Genomic DNA, 27,163 nt, shown 5'->3' on the forward strand with positions numbered 1-27,163 from the left:
AGGACAAATTGTAATGAATTATTCTTTGCTAGGTGGGTTGCAGATCATAAAAAGTAACATATTGTGCAGTCTTTTTCACACAAACCTGATGTTTTCTTTGACTCTCAATCTTTTTGGGGTTCTAAGAATGACTTTAATTCTTAGTGATTTTTTCTTCATCTTTATAAGGACTATAACATTTTTAAAACACTGAATATTTCAGAGATGCACTGAAATAGTAAGCTAAGGCAGATGATTGTTAAAAAAAAAGAAACATTAACACAATTTTCATACATCTGCATATCCTTCCCTGACTTGTTCTGCCTCTGGTTCATTGAATTTCTCTCACCTCATGTTATGTATTGGAAGAATTTACAAAACACAAGCACAACAGAAGAGGTGCCACAGCAATATATACAAGATCAATACAAGTAAATGCAACCTAGATGACTTGAAAATGCTGTTAAGAGATACTTTTAGGCAATATTGTTATGTGCATAATATACAAGCATAGAATAATATAGACAGACGCACACATCAGCATTTGTTTAATATGTTATATATCAAATATATCAAACCTTTGCATTTCAACTTTATTGCATAAGACAAGATTTTTGTACCTAATGAATACTTAGGGTTTCTTTTCAGTTTTTATATTAAAGCCTCCTCCTTTTCCCAAACTTTAATATATGAGAAGCGGAGAGGTCTATGGATTGCCTCTTATTTTAATGCTGATTCTGCAAACTACTTAAACGCATAGTAAGCATGTGAGTAATTTTATTGAGTTTAATGAGACTACTCATGCATTTTAAGTTAATCATGTGTCTAGCTGTACTGAAGCTGCAGAACAAAAACCCATACAGAAATCTAAGTAGTGGGAATATACAATGTTCTAGGACAATAATCACTGTAATTTGCACACACTACCCCCGTGCTTTAGGTTATAGCAACCTTTTAGGTGTATGCTGCTCCCATTGGCTTTCTGAAGCAGATACAGAGATTCTGCATATTAAGAACACAGGAAAGACTTCTCAGTGAGGCAAAATACATTTTTACCATACTGTCCTGAGGGGGTCAGAGAAAGCAAAAGTCCATGGTACTGAGCAAGTAGAGGAGAAAGGCTGTGAAGGTTTTAGGTGAGTGGCATACGGAGTTTCAGGGGTTAGTAAGATAAGGAGTATTCCAGGTCCAGAGCTAGGGTGCTTTGGGTGATGGAGAGAAACTGGGAAGGGATAAAAGAAGGATCTCTTTCCCTTCTCCTCCATTGTCATTTTTTTTCTGGTTTAATTTAAACTAAAAGACAGCAATTATAAAGCTTCTAATGAAAGGGCAGCAACTTTTCTCTCTGTGGAGGCACTAGACAGTTTCTTCTGTCTCCTCTTCTGGCTACTTTCTGTCATTTGTAAAGGCACACATATACAAGAATTTAATTATGAAAGATTCATCTTTTGTGAAAATTTCTGCAGACAATATGTACGAAAGTTTTTGGTGCCAGGCAAACAAACACAGCCTGTTTGTCAGCCTGCTCCTCAAGACACCAGAATAAAAATGGAGAAGAGATTTCAGTCAATATAAATTGGAGGATATATAGTAGAGAATATTTAATGGAGAAGAAAAATATGTCAGGTAGCATCTATGCTAGCAAGGTTAAAGGCAGTAAGAAATTGTTCATTAAGCTTATTAGGAGCAAAAGAAATTATAGAGATGATCTAGACCTATTAATAGATGAAGACTGTGAAACTTTAAAGAGGCAGAAAAAGCAGACATCTTTAATAAATGTTTCTGTTCTTTATTTAGTAAAGAACAGCATGAAAAGAGGAGGAAGCAGCACCTTCCGAACCATTAGTAAATGATCTACCAATTTATAAATCATATTCAGTTTTTAGGCCTGGACAACTTGCAGCCACACAAAAGCATTGGATGTTAAGATCCATGAGTGTAAAGAAATTATTTTTTAATAAATCTTGGGAACTTCATGAGACTGAAGTATCAAAGCTTATGTAGGGTTCAAAACATGCACATGCAATGGTTCAAGGACAGTTAGTCTAGTATCAGTCCCAAAGTAACTGAGGGAAAGATGACTTAAAAACAGATGATTGAGAACCAGCAAAAGCAGTATAATTGATGCCACTCAATAAGATTTCATAAGACATTAGGACCTCTTAAACAAACTCGATTTCATTACTTCAAGAGGTTAAAAGTTGAGTTGATAGAAGCAGCTGCAAGAAGATAATATACTTAGACCTCTATACAGCATTCACAAAACATTCTTATTGAAAAAATTAGAATGGCAGTACATTTTTAACAGACTGAAAATTAAATAGATTAAAAACTAGCTAATTAACATAGTTATCAATGGAAAATCATAGTTGAATAAGAGTGTTTCTAGCAGGACTCCCTTGGGGTTAATGTAAGGTCTGATGTTATTCAACGTTTTCATCAGTGATCTAGAAGTAAATATAAAATCACTGCTTGTAGTGGATATATCTGCAGATGACAAAGAGAGGGAGGAGGGTAAATAATGAAAAGGCAGGCAGCTGAAGAGGGCCATCTGGACTACTTGGTAAGCTGGGATCAGTGAAACAAAATCTGTTAAATTATAGGCACAAGTAAAGTGATATAGCCTGGAAACAGGAAAATACAGGTGTTCTGGTTTTGGCTGGGATAGAGTTAATTTTCTTCACAGTAGCTAGTATGGGGCTCTGTTTTGGATTTGTGTTGAAAACAGTGTTGATAACACAGGGATGTTTTTGTCCCTGCTGAGTAGTGCTTACACAGCGTCAAGGGCTTTTCTGCTTCTCACCCCACCCCACCAGCGAGGAGGCTGGGGGGGCACAAGGGGTTGGGAGGGGACACAGCTGGGACAGCTGACCCCAACAGACCCAAGGGGTATTCCAGACCATATGACGTCATGCTCAGCATATACAGCTGGGGGAAGAAGAAGGAAGTGGGGGATGTTCTGAGTGTTTTGTCTTCCTGAGTAACCATTACCCATGATGGAGCCCTGCTTTCCTGGAGATGGCTGAACACCTGCCTGCCGGTGGGAAGTGGTGAATGAATTCCTTGTTTTGCTTTGCTTGTGTGCGTGGCTTTTGCTCTACCTATTAAACTGTCTTTACCTCAACCCATGAGTTTTCTCACTTTTTTCCTCATTTCTGATTCTCTCCCCCATCCCACTGAGGGGGAGTGAGCAAGCTGCTGTGTTGGGCTTAGTTGCTGGCTGGGGTTAAACCATGACAACAGGTCATGCAACAGAATTAGAAGCTGCATCCTAGAGAATAAAATGTTTGGATAAAAGTTAATATTATCCTGGAATGTTTAAGCAAGCTGTCTAGTTACAGATGTAAAAAGTGATCTTACCTAGACATTTAGGAATGAAGAAATCTTAGGATACTGATGGTATTGCTAACATATAGGAACATTTTAAAACTCTCTATCAATCTTTTAAAATGATTTGGTTATTTTATGTATTAAAATCAGGTAAATTTGTGTCCCAAGCACATTTTAAGATGTAGACATTTTCACAAGTATTAGCATATTGTAACAGAGTGAAGCAATACGTTTTCAAAGAAAATGATACCACAATGTGATATAATCTTTTTTAATGGAAATTGAAGTTTTAAAACCAGAATATAAAGTATATTTTTAACTAATCATCAGGTAGTCAATTGATTCATAAGCGTAAAATATACACAAACTAAACCTAAAATAGATAAAAATATCAAGAAGTAAAAATTTAAAAGCCATTATTAAGAAATTTATATCATTGGCTTTTCTAAAATGACTATTTACACTGACTGTGCTAATGTTTGCAGGGTATACACAATGTCTACATGCTTACAAGATTTAACAATAAAAATAGCTAGCTCATGTGAAAAACAAGACATAAGGATGGAAAATACCCTGAAGCAAACCATAGTTGCAACTCAGGATAGACATGAAGCATATGAAAATAGTCCCAAAACAGCATGAACAACTCTGAAGTTAAACAACGTACAAGTATATTTCAGATGAAGATATAGTGGAAATCGGTTTCTTCACAGCTGGACATGTACATAGTTTTTTCCTCACTGAATGTAGTCTTTTATCCAACAACCCACCTTTGAAGTGGAAAAAATAAGAACCTTGTGAATGCCTCGGTAACAGTTAAAGAGGAAGAAAAATTAATTTAGTCAAGATGGCTCAAAAGGAAAACATCTGTCCTGGCAATAGTGGCCATATGAAAGTTGCCCAGTAGTTTGGTCACTTCTGATCAAACCGAGGAAAGCTACTGAACCAACTGAAAATGATACTGAAAAGTAAAAATATCATCCATAATTCACAGAAAACAAAGGTAAAATGAATCAACTGTGTTATATCTATTGCAAAGAAGTAATCTGGGTTTTAGGAATAACACCTATGCCCCTTGCGGCAGAACTAGACAAAGGGTTCAGCAGGCAGCTCAGATAGTTTAAACTGTCTCAGCATATCTTTGAGATAAACAAGGAGAATCTTCAGCCATAACACCCAAATCAAACCTGAATCTCTCAATCTACCAAAAAGGGGGGCAGTGGGGGGTGGGAGGGAGGGGAAGAAAGAAGCTGCTTCTAAGCATGCAGAAGATCCATAGCAGTAACACAGAGCAGCACTTCTCAGCAGACGGGTATAAGATATTCTTCTTCTGCAATGAAAAAGCTCTTCCAAAACAACATCTTAAAGAACTTCTACATGCTCTCTAAAGATATAAGAGGAGAGGGAATTTAAGTATACAGAACGCAATGCTGCTATAACTCAGACACTATCAAATTATTCATAAACAGCATTTGCCCTTGGAAGACAGTCATAGGTAAGTGCTGTTGCCATCACTGTGACTTCTCTTCCAACATTTCTGCCTTCTCCATTTGACTGAATAGGACAAAAAGACCCAGCCTTATTCCTGGTATAGTAAAGCCACTCTGACAATAAACCTCCTAGCAAAGCAAAGGGCAGGAGGGCAGCCAAATCCCCAATAGGATTCTCTCACTCTTTCCCCATTAATCTGAACTGAAGAAGTCTGCTCAAAGGAGCGCTGACACTCATGAATTATAAACTCAGTCACATCATCAACATGAACGAGGAATTTCCCTGAAGGACAGCTGAAAAAGGAAGAGAAAGAGAGTATAATAATCTAGACAAGAAACAATCCCTCCAATTCCGTTGTGCATTGAAAAGGAGTTCTCAAAACCCATTCACCTTATGGAAGTTAAATAAATTATTACAGGGAAACCAAGTTTAGGAGATGAAACTTGCTCCAAGATTCAAACCGCAAAGATTAAGAGACTACTTCCTATGACCTACAGAATCAAAAGCCGCCTTCTAATTAAGACAGATTAACACAATGTAAACATTAAGCATTCTACAAAAGAAAAGATTGTCAAAACAGACATGTTACAAATATATTTAAGTCTTACCCAAGGTATGCTATTGAACTAACTAGAGTTTTTTGGTTTGCTGAAGCCTTCAAAAGAAATTAATAGTGTGGGAGTAAGGCAGGGACACTGCCCTGCAGTCCCCCTTATTGTGCACCAGGAAAGAACCACTCAATAGGAGCTGAATGGTAAAAATTTCTTCCAGATTCTCTTTTGAAAAATCTGGTGAAAGTCAGGTTCAGGTAGGCCCACCAAACTTACAACATTTGTAAAACTCAAAGGCAAAATGCCAACACCAGACCCTTGGAGCAAAGTAATTTAAGGCAGATGTTAACTCAGAACGTTCAAGACTGTGCACATCTAATGTTGAGATATTAGAAAATCCTTAAAGAACCAGGAAATCTCTGAGTGGCTACACAGGTTCTATAGGGTTAGTAAAATTGCCTTGGTTGTCAAATGCAGATCTACAGGCAGTAAAACAAACTTGTATCCTCCCTTGCCTTTCCTCTAAATTAGGTAGAGTTAATGAATCCCAAAGGATGCAAGTGCAGTCACCTGGGTGACATCTAGAGACGATGAGCAATAGCCTGCTTCTCGTATTTCTTTTCCAGGTCAACGATAGGCCCATGTTAACATGTCTTTCTACATAATATATACAGAGGGATCTGGACAGGCTGGATCGGTGGGCCGAGGCTGATTGTATGGGGTTCAACAAGGCCAAGTGCTGGGTCCTGCACTTGAGCCACAACAACCCCATGCAGCACTACAGCCTTGGGGAAGAGCAGCTGGAAAGCTGCCCAGCAGAAAAGGACCTGGGGCTGTTGGTCGACAGCTGGCTGAATATGAGCAGGCAGTGTGCCCAGGTGGCCAATAGCATCCTGGCCTGTATCAGAAATAGTGTGGCTGGTGGGACTAGGGAAGTGACCGTCCCCCTGTACTCGGCACTGGTGAGGCTGCACCTCGAGTCCTGTGTTCAGTTTTGGGCCCCTCACTGCAGGAAAGACATTGAGGTGCTGGAGAGTGTCCAGAGAAGAGCAACAAAGCTGGTGAAGGGTCTAGAGAACAGGTCCTCTGAGAAGCAGCTGAGGGAACTGGGGTTGTTTAGCCTGGAGAAAAGGAGACTCAAAAGAGACCTTATCGCTCTCTACAACTACCTGAAAGGAGGTTGCAGTGAGGTGGGTGTCAGTCTCTTCTTCCAAGTAACAAGCAATAGGACAAGAGGAAATGGCTTCAAGCTGCGGCAGGGGAGGTTTAGATTGGGTATTTAGGAAAAATTTCTTCACTGAAAGGGTTGTCAAGCACTGGAACAGGTTGCCCAGGGAAGTGGTTGAGTCACCATCCCTGGAGGTATTTGAAAGACGTGTAGATGTGGTGCTTAGGGACATGGTTTAGTGGTGGACTGGCAGTGCTAGGTTAACAGTTGGACTCAATGATCTTAAGGGTCTTTTCCAACCTAAATGATTCTATAATAGTCTGAAGTCACAGTATTATCAAGTCCCATAAGAAGCATTTGGCATACTTAAAACTCCCACACATTTCGGTATCATCATTTCCGGGAAGAAATTTTTCATATTCTAATATCACCAACAATAAATCCTCTGTACTTTCATCAAGGTCTAGGACTGTCTTACGTGTAAATTATTACAAAAATCTTATTTAAAATTACATTTTCTTCTAAGCAACCATTGTCTTCAAATGGAAGAAAAAACCAAAAACATGAATCATTGTGAAATTCCCTTCAAAACAGTAAAACTTTCTTAAAACTGGATATCAACTGAATGCAAATATTTATTAGAAGACTGATGAGATGACAGGCTTCCCCATAAATAGGAAGTACTCCTTACTTGGCCTAGGTATGAACTCAAATTCCAAAGGATACACTATAATAGAAAAACAGCGTGTAGAAATTATTAGCAAAAACCATCAATTTGACCTTAGCAGGCAATAAATAGAGACTGCACTAGCACTGAAATAAGTATACTGCCTTATGTAAGGGTCAAAATCTGTACACAGCAGTCACTCTTGTCAGTTAGAAGTTGCTGGACAGACAGCAGATGTGGTTGATCCAATGTCTAAACAAGAATACGATTAAAGAAAGAAAACATGTTTCATTGCAGTTTTGCCAGAAGGACATCACATTTACAAAGAAGAAAATCAAAACCTCACAGCAGTCTTCCCTTTTTCTGTAAGAAGAGCATAACAATCACTACAAAATAGATCAAATTGTCAATAAGTAGACAAAATAATACCCTGAGCAATGAAACCTAGGTCCACCCTTGTCTGCAGATGGATTTGCCATACTTTCTTACAACCGAACCACAACTTGGAGAAATTTCCCTTCCTCACTCCATGAATAAGCTAATTAATTCAACTTCTTCCAGACACATGAGGTTAGACTGGATGGTCCTTCCTGCCCTTATATGCTCCAATTCCTTATTCTATACAATCCTTTTTCAAATTATGGTACAGGCTTCAGGCACAGATATACTATAGGTACTCGGGGATTTACCTTCTCTGCATCACTTGCCATTGCAGCATGCACTCCTGCATCACAGGACCCAGTTCAGACTGGGACTCCAGCCTAATTTCTTTTGCATATGCAAAGGTGTCTTTAGAGAAATTTTGCAAGCTACTTGAGCTACTTACCTCCTCCCTGTGAGGCTGTATTTTACCTTTTTTTTTTTTTTCCTTAAGTGTTCAAGATCATAGAAATTAAGCTAATGAACTCAAACAAATATGAATGTGATGTTTGTATTAATAAGTTTGCCTGTGTAGCACTTAGCTAACCATATATATCACACCCATCATTCCCAAAGCCAATCAACTGTAGATATTAGAAATATCATCTCAGTTTTTAAATCCAAGATGATGATGGTAGCCTCCACTCCAAATATCAACCTCCGTAATTTAGCATCAAGGCGTTATAAAAGAACACCAATTCTGTTTGAAAAAACATATTTTAATGGTGCTGATTGTAGATAATATTATGAACCACTGTAAATGTCACCTGAAAGGATATGAAATTCAATTTTTGCACCATCTGGAATGTACTTCTGATTAAGTTGTTCAGCAATGTGATCGTATCACCTAAACAAACTAATTAACATCAGAATGACACATTCTGCAGTTTCGGTGGCATTTATCTGTGTCCCATTTGTTCCACATAATTTTTTTTTACAGAATGACCTTATGCTCAAATTGTGCCACCAACCTAGCTGCATGTTAATTTTCCTTCCAAGAGTAGGCATATATTTCATTAAAACTTACGTGATGCTACAGCTTTACACAGTAGAGTGAAACAGACTGAATAACAAATTACTTTGGTTACGTGAAATCTGGAACATCAAAAAACAACCACAAAGCCTCTTCTGCTAAAATAGAAGTCTTTGAGGCTAGTTCATTGTTGAAAATTTTTAATTGGAGGAATGTACACTGATTTAAATATTAGAATACTAACAGATTAATACTTTTCTGCTCTTTAATTTGCCCTTTTTTTTTTTCTTTCCTTAAGAGAGCATGTATTAAGTCATCTTCTTAAGCACTCTGCAGGCAGCATTCCTTTAGTTTTATTTTCAAATGGCAAGCATGAATGTGTAGTTATTCCTTTTTTTGGTTGAGAAATGTAAATTGCAAATAAAAAGACAATGCATTTTTCCATAGATTCACCATTTTGAATTCACAGTTCATGGCTATCATTTTCTAACTTTTCATGGAAACAGTCATTGTATTCTAAACAGAAGCTACCACAGCAGCTTCTGCTCCTGCACGTATTGATGTCAGCCTAACACAACATCAAAAAATACTGTTTGCAAATACCATTGAATGGCATACCACCAGCACGCTGAATCTATGATTAACAATACCTAATACCAGCCAAGGCCAGAGCTATTATTCTGAAGCACTGAGTTGTTGTTTCTTTTCAATATTACACTGCATAACTTCACAGTAAATTGGTTTCCAGGTTTATTACCAAAGTAATTAAAAATGCAAAAGGTTGCTGTTTGAACAGAACATTATGGAAAAGTATTAGATACAATTGAACCTGGAGATTATTTCTCTTTATGGTCAAAGAGCAGCAGGATGGGAGGAGCAACTTGCATAAGGAAGGTTCTATTAGAAGTTCATATTTTAGCAAAACACATTTCAGTGGAACCTCTATTGTAGGAAAGGGCACAAGAATAACAAAAAGGAGGCAACTGGTTCTAAAAACTTGTTTGTTTAGTTTTGGGTTTGTTTTTTTTTAAAAAAAAACAACCACAAACCTTTTACTTCTGAGAGCTGGTTCAAAGAAAGAGTAAATGCCAAGCATTAAAACTTATATTGGGGTTGTTTTTGTTTGCCTTTATATTAGTTTAGTTTGATTTACTTAAATGGTGTTTAATTAGCACTCCTCCTTTTCCATGTCAGAGAAGATACTGGAAGTTTACTTTTCAAACAAAAGTTGTTTAAACCCTTTTGGAATAATAAAGTTGCAGAAGGAGGAGGTAGTAGAGGGTCCAAACCTCAAAGAAATGAAAACAATCTTTTCATCAGGTTTAATTTCTGCAAGTTGAATTTTATTAATGCACACTATGAAGAGATTACGTTTAACTACTGCTATAAAACTAGTCATTTGTAATGTCTAGAAATTGCAGAATGTCTAGAATTACAGTACATCTACTGCTTTAGCATGATCCATTACTGTGCATATCACAGCTAGTAGCAGCTGATGGCATCAGCTGAAGCAAAGGGACATACAGTAGTGGGGAGAATAAGAAGGTAATGGGTATGTAGTCTCCCAAGGCCCAAGAGAGATGCTGACCAAGAGCAACTGATATGAATCAGAGGTGCGTGGGAAGAAGTTCTCAGCTGAGTTGGACGTGAATGTATGCACCATGTCCAACAGTGAAGAAACATGCTATTATCACTCTCACATTGTCCTCAGTGAAGGATGTGTTGCTGTGAAAGGCAATGATTTGTGTTCAATTAAAAATCCATCAACAGAACAGAAAGCACATGAGTCTTACCTGTAACAGATGTCTAATCTCTATCAGGAGTGAACCGCAATGACAGCATTGCCTCCCACTTGGTGTCACACAGCTGAACACCAAAAGCCCACCTGCGCACGCTCAAGAACTGACATCAGCCACCTCGGAGCCTCCACTGGGGTTCCCCGTTTTCCGTGTCACTACACACCTGCTGGGGAAAAAAGCCAGAGACACCCCAAGCTCCCCAGCTGGAATGCCACTCCTTCCGAAGTTAACGACATTCTGATAATGACATCTTTGATTAAAGATGAGGTTTTGAGTCTTCAACTTGTACTCACTTTTTCATTTTTAACACTCCTACCCTAAACCATCCACAGACACTATCTTGGGTTTTTATCTTGACAGAGGCTTATTTCTACAGATTAAAAATAGCAGGGCAGAAGTGTTACCTAGATCACCCCTCACTGATACTCCTTTACTTCATTCTTCAAATTATCCAGTGACGAAGCTTTGTAACAGCTTTAGATCCTATTCAGTGCCTTTACTATTAAAAAGCTTCTCCTGACCTCCAACCAAATCTTCTTTGACACACACTCGGCAAATTATTTCTTGCCCTTCTTCCCAGCGGATATGAAAAAAACTGATCACTTTCCTCCACATAAAAATCACTTACATGTGAGTAGACGTACTATGATCTACCTTCAGTCTTCTGCTTAGATTAAGGAAGTCCTTTACCCTCCACCTGCTGATTTTCCATGCAGGTTTTACAGACACTGCCAACTTTGTCCACAAGCTTTTGGAGTGGGCTATTCCATAGAGCTAATTATGATGTTAATTACACCAAAATAATTAACTCTGTTTTCTCACTTACATCAGCACAAGTTAGAATGAGGATCACTTTTTCTTTCATATTGTTAGCCTGAATTCAAGCAACGCTTATGCTCTCATTTCACATTAAAAAAAAAAAACAACACAAAAACTCCCAGAAAAACCACAAGCCCCAGCATATACCTTTACATCTCTATTAATTACAAAATAGCATTAGTTTTGAGTTTAACTTACTCTATTTGAGGTAATTAGATATAATTGCACAACAATTAAGACTGACATGCATCAGATGGAATAAATTGGATTCCAGAAGTAGCCAGGATAAAGTCCACAAAATTAGCCCCCATTCTGATGTACAATATTTTGTTTAGAAAAAGAGTACTAGGTTTTCATTCCCACAGCGTTTTACTAAGTAATTTATTAGTCCATTTTGTCCTCAGATGGAATAAATCATTAATTTTAACAGAGTTATAATTCTATCCTCCAACCACAGATCCATGTAAGAATTCAGCCTATAGTTCTGTCTTCAGCTTAATAAAGTTGGCTGGGACCTCTACAGACTTTGAACTTCTATTGATAAAAGTAAATATTACTAGAAAAAAATATGTGAAAAGAGATTGTTTTATTAATTATCATACACAAAATTTACTTTGACTTCAGGGGAAAGGTTAATGAAGCTAGTGTCACAGGCACATTAGAGAGTTCATATTCACCTACATTCAATACCTAAAATTAAGAACCAGATAATAAACATAAGTGGTATTAGCAGTAGTTTTCTACTGAATGTACGAGTGTTTGTCATGCAAATCCTTGGCCAAAAGCAATAAAAGAGTCAGTTGACAGAGAGCTCAACCTTGAGAGCTAAACTTAAAGTAATCCTGAATGAGGCAAAGTTCATGCTCAAGAAGCATGGCACAGAAAAACTGCAGAACAAGCAAAAACATCACAGAAAAAGAAGAGAGCTCATCAACGTTGCCCAGATGCCTAGGTAAGGTATATCAAAAACCAGGAAAGGAGTATACGGTACTGGAATGCTGCTATACTTTTACTGAATAAAGGCATTAACACATGCAAACAAATGTCACTAACTCAAAATAAAACAAGTGGTAGAAAAGTGCTCTATCAAAAAGTATCAGTTAGATTAGCGAAAGATAAATACAAATAAACACGGCTACTTTCATACTGGATCTGAAATACTGGAGGGATATAAATGATAGAAATATTAACTGTACATACTAAACAAATGAAGTCTCCTTTGTACAGAAGTACTTAAAGAACGTATTGCTGGGGGTTAAGGGCTGGCTTATACAAGTTAGAAGTTCTCTTGTCCATATTTAAGAAGAACATACAATACTTCAAAGTAACAGCTTCTGGTATTGTATGAAGTAAGATACAATCAATGTTTATTTTCAAATGCTCTTTAGTGAAATTTTTTTGGCCTCTTATTCCTTGAGATTTGTGTTTATGTCTATAAGTTTTGAATTGTCCATACTCTCAAATGTGGCAATTAGAACACATTTTCATTTCAAGACAGAGAATAAGAGCCAAACAACTAGTGAGCTCATGTATGGATGTAGCAATCTGTCATCCTTCAGCAGAGGATTAAAAGGTCATGTTACAATAGCGGCTTTGTTTCTCTCCTACAGAGTCGTTAACAGTAAAACTTATGCTTTCAATTTCATAAAAGTAGTAAACGAAAAATACAGGCAAATTTCATTATTCATACAGGCAGGTTTTTTCATTGGTAAAATCAGAAATGAAAAAAAGAATGCAAAAACCTGAGTTAACAGAAACAAAAAAGATTTATATATTTATTTCTAATCAAATAGTTTCTTTAGCCCTGCAAAAAGCATTAAAATTTTATTTGCACATCTGTAATATAAGTGAAAAAGGAGCTTGACTTATTTGCTGTTTATAAAGTAGTAAAAGAGGAAACCTTTACTCATTAGCTTTCTACTTACAACACACAGCTGTGGGAGAGCCAGGTTTATTTCCTTGTCACACCTGAGAAGACTTGAATCCCTATCATCTTATTCCCAGGAGATTGCCGTAATTACCATACTGTAGTTATTGGGGAGTGCTTCCACAGAAAGCTCGTCTGTGAAGGTTTCCCTCTTTGTATAAAATAATATGATATTTATTGGAGCAGGGACTGAGACCCAAGTGAATTCCTTGATGACAAGCCTACAGCCATGTATACAGTCTTTCAGTTCCCAGCTTACTCCTCCCCACCAGCTTCCTCCACTCAGGTCTACCAGTTTGGCCCTCCAGATTATTAAAAACAAACTTTGGTGGGAATTTGGCTATGTTTGAAATTGCCTTTTTTTTTTTTTTTTTCAAATTACTTTAAAACATGAAAAATGTTTTCAACTAAAAATATACTTTCCATGTCACTCTTGTGAAGAAACGTCATGCTTTTCTGAAAGAATGGAAAGGATGAAGTCACATACATCATGTTTGACACCGGGAGGATAGGTGGCAGAGGTTTCCATAACTCCTTATCAAGAAAAGCTTAAAGATCTTGGTGTACTAGATCCATAAACTTTAAACTAAATATCAGGCTGATCCTTTAAAAAAAAAACAAACAAAAAACAGTTTACCAGGAAAATCTGAACATTATGCATTATAATTGAAGGAAAAATGTTTCCTTCAAACTCTTACAGCAAAGAACAGGTGTAAGTTACCTACATTCTTCTTATTCAAATTTTCTGTTAACATTAGTGGAACTTGGCACCATTAAACAGAGAATACTCAAAGGAGATCTTCCCTTCCACCGCAAGACTAAGAGCTGAGCAAAATTTCAGCGGTGGGGGGTTTCTATTAGGACATTTGAAAAGTCTGGTCTGTCCACATTGTATGCGTACTCCATGTGAAGATAGAATTAAAATTGCCATTTAATATTGCACCAAGTTATATTTTCTGATAGTATTCATAACTGAAGACCTAATAAATTCACAGGACTCCAAGCAACAGCTAACTCTGGTTCTGGTCAGAGCAAATATAAACATGATAGTGCTTAAAAACAAACAGACCAACAGAAATCAGTCAGCTGCCAGACAGCATCATAATTTTCCCTGATAGTATATCAATAGAATTTAAAAGTTAGAATCAATCTGCATTCATTTCAGAAACAAAATCTTTTTTTAAATGGAAAACTAGAACAATAGCAAGAAAAAAGTTGAATATTCCCTGCCAAGAATTCAATGCTGAGAAAATAGCCATCCTTGAAAAGCTTCTGATGGCGTTTGATTTGCCAACGACACTAATGTACCTCAGTGACAGCACATTTCTATCATGCCTGACAACACAGGAGCATATTCATGGAAAGCAATGATGACATTTTTAAGCTAGCACCTTGAGTAAAATGTGGGTCCCAGTTAAGTCAGTGTCAAATACCCATCAATGTGTAAATATCCAGGATTTTACACATATGGTGCAAAAAGACCTCAGTTTCTGGATGACTGCGTCATCTCTAGCATGGTTTTCAGAAACAGCATTAAACAAACCCCAAATTCCACGGTTTACTGAACAAAATTCTTGATTCTATCATTACTAGCTTGGTCCTGATACTGTTGCCTTTGACGTAATCTATACAAGAGCAGTTAACTTCCATGGAAATAATTTTGTGTCTACCATTTTGTTGAGAAACTACTTTTCAAATGTTGTAATTATAAACCACAAGATAAAAATGCCGCCAAAATTCTGAGATTAAATGAAGTGCATACTAATAAAAGGCATTTTCCTCAACTGTTGAGTAATATTTGTGCTGCTATTTCTCTGCATTGTGATTTGTCATATATGTTAGTATGAAGACCTAAAAATGAAACACGGTGGTGAAACTGGAAGATACAAGATTTCAATTCATACCTGCTGGTTTATAATCCCCTTACACTAAGGGTATGACGAGAATCCTTTGCAATCAACAGAAAGACAACTCAAATTTTCGCAAACTCAGGGGCCAGACTAAAAGTTTTGCTTCACTTCCTAGGCACTTAGATAAAACCACTAGTTATCCATAAAAATATAATAGTCGCTATAAAAACAGTCATCACCCAACTGATTGAAAAAATACAAACTCTGTGTATAATGAAAATGAACAATTACTTTGGGCATTCATCACTTCCATGTGTTGCTCTTCTGTTCATCTAATAGATTTTTAAGTCAGAACATACCAATATGATCATTTATTTTGATCATCTATGAAGTGCACTAATTTCCTCATCAAGCCTATGACTTCTGGTGAACTACATCATATCTGGAGAAAAAATAAACTGTTGTAGCTTTTCACTATGGAATTTTATCACCAAAGGAATCTATCACTGAAAGCTTTAATTTTAATGGAATTTTTACTGAGTAAATTAAATTTTATTTCTTATTAAATCAGTTTCACCACTTTTCTGTTTGTTGTCAGCCAAAAGCAAGGAGTTTTAATGCTGAACCCAAAAAAGTATGTAGTTCGCAAATGTTCCCATCTGAACTGAGTGGAGTTCACAACTCTAAAAACATTGCATGAATTAACAGTGATGTAGTTCATACCACTAAGTCTACAATCAGTAATGGGGATCTTTATTCTATTAATAATACCAGGATCAGCATGCACTATGGACATACTGTGCCTGGAATCATTCAAGTATAAGTGTGTTAAACAAAGATCAATATCATCTATGTCCAACAGGAGAATGAAAAGCAGCGGATGTTGTATGGAACTCACTGTAGATACAATGCTAAATATAACCTACGCTAACCTAAGCGCTACCTTGTACAAAAGCAACATGTATCTCGATACTTTCAGCAAACATTTCTCTTCTAATCAGAGGTTTGAATAAGCAATCAGTGACCTAGAGGACTGAGTGTCATGTAAAGGAAAGTTTTATTCAGATCTGAAAAAAAGTCATCCTTTGCCATCTGTTCTTTTCTAAAGAATTAACATTCTCACCATGAGACCAATTTGCTCAACAAGTTGTTACATTAACCTTCTTAGTAACTTTCTTTAGCTGCTTTCAAAGCAGTCTTGGAAATTCAGATATACTTTTCATACATGCTTGAAAATTCAACCAAAATGACATTGTTTTTCAACAATCAAAAAGAACCTCAAATTTTCCACTGAATAACCTTACCCTCCCCCTTCCACTCCCCCTCCAGGATGGTACTTCAGAAGGCACCTGTAATTCAGATTCATTGCATTTATGTACTTCAAACCCATGACTATTTACTATCATCAGAGAAGTTCAAACACTGGAGTTCTCATCAGAGAGGAAATCTGAAGATCAAATTGTATGTTCAAACAACCACATTTTTCTTCTATGGTTCCAGCCTTCTAAAATCTGAGAGTCCTGCTGTTAAAACACCCTCCCATAAACCTGAAGAAGGATAAGTGACCTACCTTCGAAAGTCCGCCTACTTCCAAATAGAAGCAGATAATGAAAACATTCCAGGTGACCCACAGGGCAGTCCACACCGTGTACTAAACACAAAGCCGGATGAAAGCAAAAAGACAGAAAAATAAAATGTGAAGATGAAAAGACTTTATACTGAGCAGATCAATAATAAAAAACCTGATATCAATAAGCATGGTTCTTCTGGGAACAGCCAAGTGCAGAGAGTTCAGAAAAGGAGGTCTCCCTGCAGAAGTCCCCTAAGAACCATAGGAAATTACAAATCCAATATTCATTGCTGCTCTGAATAAACACCAATAAAAGATATTTCTTCTTTACAGTTTTACACTATCCTACTGATACCAATTAAGTCCAAAATGCTGACTTAAACACTGTTTTTGGGGCAACCGTGAGTCATTTGTAAATCATGATTTAGCTCTGTTAAAGGAGATTCCAGAATAGTAAAATAATTTAAATAAGCAAATATTATTAAAATAATATTTAAATATTATGAAGAAAGACACAAGAAAAAAACTCCACCAAATAAAACAGAAGATCTATTGATCTGATAATTTGGATTTGTTTAAAAAAAACCAAACAGGTAAAGGGTAAAGCTGGTCTCTTAAGACTCTTTCAGGAAGAGATATTTTAATTACATGAAAAATAGCTCACTACTTCTCCAGTCCTCACGGCCATGAACCCGATTCTACAATGCACCCTTAACAGGTGAACATACCCATATCTCTTCTGGGTTCTCCAGCATCCTACCCTAGTGCAAGACTGAACTCATACTTCACCCACAGCATGAATGGGAGATTAATTTGTCTACCTTAAATCATCTTTTATATTTTAATTGTCAGCATAATTGACTGACACTACTTCCTCACAGATGCACTGTTTACCTATATACAACTGCAAACTATGTCCAATTAACTCTCCAAGCAGCACCCCTCAGAAGCATTTCTGTCTGTGGGGCTAGGTGCATGCTCAGCCACGCTGGAGCTACACCCACCATGAGCAGCAGCCCTGCCACTTTACATTTATGCGCTTATAACCTTCACAGTGGAGAACTGCTGCTAAGTGCCTTCGCCAGTCTAATTAGCTGTGACCAGGTGAGGCTAATATGCTATTGTTTTGCTTCAATATACTCAATAAAGCTCAACACCCTAATCTACAATATGCTAGATCCCATTTCCATTGGACGGGTGCCATCAGCTTGGCTTTCTTGGGCAGTTTTGGGCTAAGTTCCCCTCTTCCTTCCCCTCCCTGTGATGTACAATGAAAGGTTCAGGTGAAGAGGGTTGAATTTTTCCCCCCTTTGATTACCCCCACATGCATACAGTTGTTTCTGTACACCAAACAGGATAACTGCTTTAATTTAATTTCTTATGATGTACTTTGGCAGTTTGGAGATGGCTACGGCATAAGAAGTAGGTCATTAATAAACAAAATGAGAGTAACACTCCTGGGCCATTTCTTCTTGCTTACAGAGAAGGGCAGTGTGGCAACTGAAGGCTGGGTTATTATAAAATAGAGAAAGCTGCTGTGGTCTATGAGCAGTATAAGGTCTGTACTACTAATAAGATTAACTTAAAAGAGGATATCACATTTTACCACACTTGCTGACTCTGTAGTAACTCATCATAAGCTCCTGAGTTTCCAACGTAGGTCCTCAGAACATTAGGTGCAGAATGTTCAAAATTAATGAACACTTAATACAAGCACAGCTGCTCATAGAAAGCAGATTTCAGAATATTCAGGAGAATTCCCCTATTTAAGAAAGAATTTTTTTATCTATCCATGAATTAAATCTGTCATCACAACAACAGGAAACCTACTCGATCTGCCAGGCCAAGCCAAATCTGTTACTGGCTTCATTCTGTCCCACGGGCACCAGTGACGACTCCGAACCACACAGGCAAAAACTGTCTGAACGTGCTTTCCCAGGCCAAGCTACTCTGTTTTACACAGTCAGGACCTGTTTCATTCCTTATCCACTGTGAGGATTACTGATAGAGAAGTGCAGGTCCAAAGCAGGTGTGCACCTTGAAACCCAGCTGCTGTGTATGGAGAGGCTCTTCCTGCACTATCACTGAACTGCAGGAATATAAATCTAAGCTCCATTTGCTTTAAGAACATAATAATTAGATATTCAGTAATTACTACTATATAATTTTTAAAAGTAAGAAAGTTACTGTCCACATTTGAAAACACATCTTTTTGGATATGCAAGTAGCAGAATTATTTCCTTGTATAGTGTCATAGGTACTTAAGGAAGACTGCATTAAAAGAAAAGTTTTGAGACAGCAAAAGCAAGAAAGCAAAATCAGGAAATGTCAGGATTCTGGTTATATTTGCCATCTTAATTTTTCTCTTTTGTGAATGTGCAATACAATGCAAACATGAATTAATTCATCATAGGTTTGTTTTTATTTTAAAAGACCCTACCTTACTCAATATATTTTGTGAACAGCTAACTCAATACTTCATTTCTCTTTGTCACTCAGACCCTGCTCTGAGGACAGAATATTAATCTCCTCATGAGGCTTTCTAAGATGCTCATCACTGTAATGTGTGAGCGCTGCACAAACATTAACTAATTTATTTTATGTTATAAAGGAATGATACAGCTCTCAGAATGCGAATGATGTTCTGATACATGCAGAGATTACATTCAGAAGTATTCATACATTATAGGCATCCAACTTGAGATGCTTAAGCCTTCATTTTTCAGAACACTTGGGGTTATACAGCGCTTTATAAGCTCAGTGTTCAGCTCCCTGTGACTGAGCTATTCGGCACTTGTGCAAATCAGACCAGAAGGTCTCAAGACAAGAACCCAGAATGCAAAGGGAAAACAAAGCATGTGAGAAGTTTGTTTTAAGTGACTCGCTTTGTGTCAAAAAACCTTTCGGAAGTTGAGAGCAGAGATAAAACTCAGCTACCCGGAGCGGGCTTTACAACAAAAGCAATCCTTTTATTCTTGCTGTCACTTGCCTCATTCTTCCCATGTCTTCTGTTTTCTGCAAATCAAGTTTCTATTCTATAGCTACTATCACCAGAAAACTGCCAAATGTCTGTCCTTTCTATTCCAACTGAGGTGCCCCTCAGAAAAAAATTGTTATGCATCCACGCAGTACAAAACTGCAAATATATAAAAGGATCACATTAGGATTGCAGAGGAGGACTTTAATAACAGCTTTTCTTAATTTTTGAGTGTTTCTTCCTGAAAAATTTGTAATACTTTCTGAACATTATGTATGTAAATTTACATGTATATGCCGTCAAGGTTTAAAAAACCCCAAACCGTAACAACGTTCCATTATGTGGCAACACACTAACACCTGCTTGGGTTGCTATGTGAGGCTTAACTTTCAGATCCATTACAAAGACCTCTCCTTTGAGCTGGCAGAGAAACTGCCTGCAGCCCCAGGTCGTCACCCGTTCTGTGAGGGGACAACAGGCAGGGGAAGGTGTCACACACGCTGGCAGACATTTGCTGTCGGAGGAGGAGTGGTTAGGGTCTGAAGCATCAGGTTCACACTGAAGCTCGGAGTTCATTTCCCTCCCAAGGCACCTCACCTAACCCATTTCATGCCCTGACCTGCCATTCAACCTCTCCCGTCCTGTGTCCTGAGCATTACCCTGATGGTCCAGCTGTGCCTGCTACTTCTTACTCTCCCACACCCAGGGATTCCTGCCCCAGTTCTTTGGCCTGCCACCTTCAGTCCCCCCAGGCTCAGCTGGTCTCATCACAACCCTCACCATATCTGGCATGAAGAAGGAATTTTCCACACAAGTTGAAGCAATAAGAAGAGTTGGGGTTTTTATTTTATACCCCATATGATGCTCTACTTAAAAATCACCTGGACATTTTCACCTAACAGATTCCTTCTGCTAGAAGGACCTAGGACACTGGTGATAATCTTTGCTGATTTCTCTCCATGATGCACCGTATACTTTCTTGCTTTTGGTGCTTTGCACTAAGGATTGTATACTATGTGGTGTGAGGAAGCATTTGGAGTCTTATGAATTATGTGGAGAGAGTACTCCCTAAACCTTTCTGGTTAAATGTCTATTAAATTATTGTTCAACCCAGCAGGTTCCTTTCAGATCCCCTTTCTTAATGCCAGCCTCTCTACAACAGTGATATTTCTATACCTCTTTTGACTCTACAGCTCATATTTAAACTGATGCAGAGATACCTTCATATACCAGTGAAATACAACCATTTCTAGAGTTGAATCATTGGTATTAGATGGACACAATGTCACAAAAAGAAAGGGTTAAGGAAAAATGCAAAGGATGGCTTCTTAAACTGAAAGGTAAAAGAGAAAAGGGAAATTTCTAAGTTTGAATATTAGAAGGATTGTGGGATACATTTAGCTTTAATGAATAAACTGTCTCAATTGTATAGTTAATTTGAAGTGCAGCACCTCCTCTGACAGTGTCTTGGCATTAGGGGAAATAAATGTTGGCTCAGGGATACTTCAAAGGAAAGGCAGCAACTACTGAGTCATCAGATTGTCCCCCTGTAATACCTGGCTGTGCCTCAGAGGCATCAGTACTTACAGAGCCCTATTAAGTCATATTTGTGAAAGACAACAAGGGAAGTGGCATAAATCAACGTGATGGAACAGTAACAACTCAGGACTTACCAGGAAGGATATTCAAGGAGTAATTTTGGATGCCTAATATTTCACACATATTTTGAGTGTCTGTATAACATTTGCTTGAATACTGTGTAAAGTATTCTGTATAGCCTTTCTTCTGCTTTTTTTTTTTTTTTTTTTTTAAGAAACTGCATCCCAGTTTTTCAGGTGTACACATTGCCTATATATCATATTATTTAATGCAATAAATTAAGGCAAGTAAAGCAGAGATTTCCACCTTATATTCCTCCTATTTAAGTGTATTATTTTCATCTCTCACTGTTCATTAACATATTTGTATTCAGCTTTGGGCCAGGTTTCTGCCATTTTAGCTACATGACTCATCATTCAGAAGGCTTTTGAAGTCCCATATCAGAAGTAGGAGAGGGGAAAAAACCCCCAGCTTTAACAAATATCTTGTCATAATCTTTAATCAATTTTAACAGCCTGAAAATCTTGCTGGTGATAGCAAGTTCTGTTAAGAAAGGAAAAGCATGCACAGGGAAATGAATCACAGCAGAGCTCTGGAGCTGCATGACAGGTGTGTTACAGTGTAGTTAGAACTGAAATGTAGCTGGTTTTTCTTCTTTGCAAATGTTTGGGTAAGTTTCAAATGAGCTAATATGGGAAAATTAGGAATCAGCTCTGCACTTTTATGTCTCCTGGGAACTTTGTACTGATTTAATTCAGCCACAAAATATTCCAGTAGTGAAAATAGCATATCCGCTTAGTGACAGGACAAATAGTTCACAAGAATTGATCTAGATTACTAATTAATACAAGACCTATTAGAAATAATTATTAAATTTAAACTAATTAGGACACTTGGAGTTAATGCTGTTGCTCCCTCTCTCTCTCTGTGTTTTCTAAGATCTGAGGCCTCAGCATTTTACCTATGAGTGAGTGACATTCCAGATTTATTTCAGAATCACCATCCTTATAGTCCTGTATCTGAAGGACTGTAGCCAGAGAACATGAGCCACTATCTTTATCTACTTGGAATGACAATTGTATTCGACAGAGATGCTTCATGACTCAGTCATTGCGTGGCAGCTCTTAGAGGGAGGGGCATATTTTTGGTAGAAAGCTCTCAGACCAAATTTTATATCACTCAAACTATGAAACAAACCTCAATTCTTTATTCAGACTTTTAATCTACAATGGCTATGCTTCTGCTGCTGTCAAAGAAATGACTGCAGCTTATGTAGTCATTAAATGCTAGTGACAAATTAGCTATCCTGGGTTCAGTGACAGTGGAAGAGTTAGAGGTATCCAACTGCTTTTGTGTTTATCCAGCTTCTATCACAGCCCTTACTGAGCTCCTTGGCTTCTAGGTACCTGGACCAAAAGCCTGCTCAATTGTGCCTGCAGAACTAGTCTCATATTTGACTGCAGTATAGATGTGCTTCAAGTTAGGGCCCTACATGTAATACATTTATTCACTTACTTTCCCATTCCTGCCATATGTTAAATTTGAGGGGAGAGAACATGACATATGCTGCAAAGGGTGGCAAAGTGAAAGCTTTTGTGTAACTTCTATTGTCAGGGAAACCTTCAGGCACAGCCTTCATTGCACAAAAGATAAGATAGATTAAAGAAGTTCTCTTAAGGTCAGACCAAGGACCCTAGAGCTGGTCAGCTTAAGTCAAGATCCCTTCCAGAGTACGATAGAGTATTATGGGGAGAATTTGCACCCACGTGTGCCAGATCAATTTTGTGTAGACAGTTTACAGAAGCAAACTGTTGTATCTGACACGATTCTTTCTTTACTTCATTTTTTTTTTATTTCAATGGGATCATCTGCAGTAGCAAAGCTAATTTCCAGGGAAGTCTTAAGGAAAAGACAATGGATGCTAAGCATACTTTTCTTCAAGTATTTGGTTACTTTTCCGGTTAAACTGGATTTAGCTTAATCTAAACCAGAGGCTTCAGCAATCAGAGGACATAAAAGCATGAGTTGACATATTTCTTCTGTCAAAGCCACAGTACCAAATTGCTGCTCTAATGTGGGACACCAACCTCTACCATATCCAGGGACTTAGATGTGGCTGAAGGTGCAGCTATAGACTCAGAAGCCCATGAAGCTTCTCAATGAATTTGGAGCCCAATTCACCACTCAGAGCCCGGGTAGGAATCTCTCTGCATTGTGTTTAAGTAATACTGAAATTCATGACCCTACTGAAGATTTGCATTAAACACACTTTATATTTGAAGCCAGCAGTAAAAGTTTACCACTGTAACAGGTGTACTGTGTTTTTAAAGGGTTTCAGAAGCAGGGAGGCAGTCTATGTCTTTCCTTGGGAGAGGTGCCTTTGGATTCCCTTTTGCCTTAGCAAAGACAGCCTGGAGCTGGCACTGGTAGGGGTCTGCTGTCTGTACCGCTGACTCCTCTAGGGCTTCTGAGGACAGTTGGCAAAGCCCAGCTGCAGATGGGACAGCCCTAGGAAGCATGGCTTCTGGGGAGCATGTGTTAGGTAAAGCCTGGAAGATCCTCAGGCTATAGCTCAACGAGCACTTTAAGCTGGTGTCACCCTGCACTGCTGCAGAAAGACTCCATGCGCTTTTCCCCTTCCTCTGGCTACTTGCTCCCATTTGCCTTCTCGCACCTCCTCCCTTCCGCTGGAACATGTGAAACAGGGCAGAGAGCTGACCCACACTTAAAAACACTGGAAAAGAAAATGGTTGCTTTTCAGCAGGATCTGTTCTGGTTTGATAGTTTATCAAGTCGCTGAACTGACGTTTGTGCTGGTGCAAATGAAGGAACAGCACAGGGACTAAAGGTAGCAGCTGAGCAAAGGGAGGATTATTGTTATGCTGGCTTGAGGTATTCACTGAATTCAGCCTGAGGGTGAAGTTAGACAAGAGGCTGAACTGACAAGTTTGCAGCTAGCAACAAGGGAAGTCTTGCATCTCCTCCTTTCCCCTCCGCCTCCGCACTGCTGTTCATAACCACACAGTCCCAATGCCTGCCTTGTGCTGGCCCTGGCACCCACCGGGAACCTCACAGACTGGATTCAGCTCACCAGTCTGGCAAAAAACTCTCCACTTTTTGCTAGGTTGGTTTTCTGACAGCTTAGGAGCGGAATGGGCTTACTGAAGGGTCCAGTTAACTGCTGCCGGAATTGGTGGAGAGGGTTTAGAGAAGTATTTGGCCAGGGAGAAGAGCAGTGAGAATAGGGAGGTATGCAAGCCACCCCCTTCTGCTGGTGTTGAGCTGTAAGGCTGGTTCCGGACAACTTGTGTACTTTCACTCTTCAGACTTCAGGATTGGCTCAAACTATTCCTGCTTCACTGGAAACCTTACATTAGTAAGGATAGAAGCTGCTCCGAAGTATTGATCTTCCCAAGTAGTGAGTATTTGCACCTACTATAGCATGAGATTGTAAATATATGCTTAAAGTTAAATCAGAATGTGGGTTCAGTTAAATCTGAGGATAAAGTATCTTCTTGAGGTGCTTCTTTCTTTAATTATGAGGTTTTCTACCTCTAATTTAATACAACTTTAATATAGTCTAAAATGTTCATTTACACTGGAAAAGATACAGAAACAGTTAACATCTGTTGCGTTTCATTTGAAAACTAAAGCACAGCTTCCACCATTGAACAACAGTGCTGAACCTGAGGGGCAAGAGATTCTGTGGTGTTGCACTTCAGACATGAATTTCCTACATAATTTTACAGATGCTTACCCTCACTTGCTTCCAATGTCTTATGTATGAAATGGAGAACATGAAGCAGAAAGGTGAGTCATCACTATATGGATGTATATACACTGCTGCCGAGTTCTCCAACCACAGGTAACGTATAAAAGTGCTATTATTTACATCAATCCATTTTCATTTACTTATAGTCTGCTTGTGAAGCTTAGCTAATGTGAGTATAAAGAAACTTGGGTGCACTTTCTGTTCATTTTTTCTTTTAAGACATGACAAAGAATTACAGGATTCCAGGCTTGACTAGAAAAGATGAAGCTTTTTAAGTATTTGTTTAATGAGTTTTCCTCAGTAGACATTTATTTCACTCTTTTGTGACAAAAAAACCAAACCAAGCAACTTTAGACTTAAAATCCATTACTGAAAACACAACTGAAATATTCCAGATACAGACACTGCCAGGTAAAGACATAATATTCATCCATTCAGGAGAGACTATGGAGGAGGCAAAGGGATATTTTTTGTTGGCAGTTTCCTTCACAGCTTTGAAAGTTTTTTTATTCCTGGCTATGTTGAGAACATGGGGAAAAAATCTGTGAAGCTTCATTACAAACATCAGAGATAATTTACAACAATGTAGGGTCAAGACCATAAATACAGGTCTTGGCAAAGTTAGATGCGAGAAGGAAATTTCTTTGGAACCCATGGGTCACAGGACCAAAGGAATTTCTACAATCCTTGCTTCTCCCTGTTTAAAAGGACTTGACCATTACTTTTTTTTTTTTAAATGGCCATTGCTGTCTGTTGTCTGCTTGTCTGTTGCAAAGAGAACAACAATTTGTATTTCTTTTCTTCACTTGTGCATAGTCTAATTGTAGATGTTCCCATGACCCATCTAGGTATTTCATTCATTAAAGAATCTTACTAAGAACTTGTGTCACGGTCATAATTTCAGCAGTACTTTTTCTAGGTTACCCATTCTTGATAGCTTCCGAAATCTCAGAAATGCCACTCAGTAGTCCTAAATTTGCAAAAAGACATGGAGACCTCTAAAGTTTCTACAGAAATACCATCTGGTGTTTTGAAACCACGAAAATTCTGCTTTGTAATATGACAGGTTTTAAAACCAATTGCAAAAAAATAATAGATAATAAATGAGACTTACCACGACTATATATCGAGGCCTAAACTGGATGGTTCCAAACAAACCCAAAATGACAACTATTATTTGTAGGAAATTGCCAAGGATAGGAGCCCATTGGAAACCAAGGAAGTCAAAGATCTGTCTCTCTAATGCTGCCAGCTGTAAGAAAACACATAAACAGAACATCCACTGTTTAATTATGGGTGAGACAGAACACCTGATATTTTGTTATTTGCACCAGGCTTCACCAGAGAAAAATACTGCAAAATTCTGAAACTACGGTTCCTGGGTGTAGCCTTTGACAGCATTATCAGTACACTGGTATCTGAAGATAGCTACTAGTCAACATGCGGACCTTCTAATGAAAAAGCACTTGGAAAAACTTTCAGAAAATATTTGTAAAACCTTCTTATAATACAAAAATACCTCTACAGACCAAATGAAGATAAGCTTTATTTTATTCTTGTGTGCTGGAAACTCTAAGGCTTGCCAATATTTACTTAAATACAAAATTTGTCTTAAATAGACGCTTACCTAGATTGAGCAAAGCCATGCAAACCTTGCTATTGTTACTGATTAGTTATCACCATGCTCCCTCCCTCCCTTATGTCCTTGTTTTCTTAGATTTAGTCTCAACTACACCTGAGTGCAAGTTCCTCAATCTGTTCCTAAAGGAGAGAGATTTTCGCTGAAAGGGGTAGAGCAGGCTCTGAAGAGTCCCAGATGTGGCTGTTGGGTATGTTCCTGGGAGTTCTCTAATGCCGGAATTACGGAAGACTGCTGGGACCTCCTCACTACCTGAGGCATGGAGGTAGGCTCAGGGAGTGAAAGGCTGTAGAAAATGTTGGGAGACCTTGGAGTAAGCTGCTTCAAAAACAACAGCCAAATGAGCTATCTGCATTCTGCCAAAAGCTGCTAGGTTACTTTGGGCAAGTGCAAATCAGAAAGACATGGTGGCAGCCTAATGGCTCTCTTCCCACTGTTCTCATGGCATTTCAAGGGTGGATTTAGTTGGGTGTGGAAATGGAGGAAGCTAAGAAGTATCAACCTTTATCCTTGCATCAGCATGTGGTTCTTAGGTAATTCTGCATTTCTGAACGTTAAGTGAAAAAGAAGAAAAAGAAAAAGCCAGATTAAAATTCTTCTGCAAACACATCTGCTACTCATAGACAATCCAG

The 27,163-nt window shown here is 38.2% G+C and overlaps 1 protein-coding gene across 1 annotated transcript in view; it reads right to left on the reverse strand.

Moving 5' to 3' along the window:
- NKAIN3 (Na+/K+ transporting ATPase interacting 3) overlaps window positions 1–26,138 on the reverse strand; it is a 194,051-nt gene extending 167,913 nt beyond the window's left edge. The window contains exons 1-2 of the mRNA XM_010582892.1: window positions 26,007–26,138; window positions 16,545–16,625 (exon numbers count right to left, since the gene is read on the reverse strand). The gene's annotated coding sequence lies outside the window, so the exon portion shown is untranslated. The remainder of the gene's footprint in view (window positions 1–16,544; window positions 16,626–26,006) is intronic.
- Between the last annotated feature and the right edge of the window lie 1,025 nt (window positions 26,139–27,163).

The sequence above is a fragment of the Haliaeetus leucocephalus genome, unplaced genomic scaffold (assembly GCF_000737465.1).
Source record: "Haliaeetus leucocephalus isolate CR32 unplaced genomic scaffold, Haliaeetus_leucocephalus-4.0 Scaffold858, whole genome shotgun sequence".
Taxonomy (NCBI): domain Eukaryota; kingdom Metazoa; phylum Chordata; class Aves; order Accipitriformes; family Accipitridae; genus Haliaeetus; species Haliaeetus leucocephalus.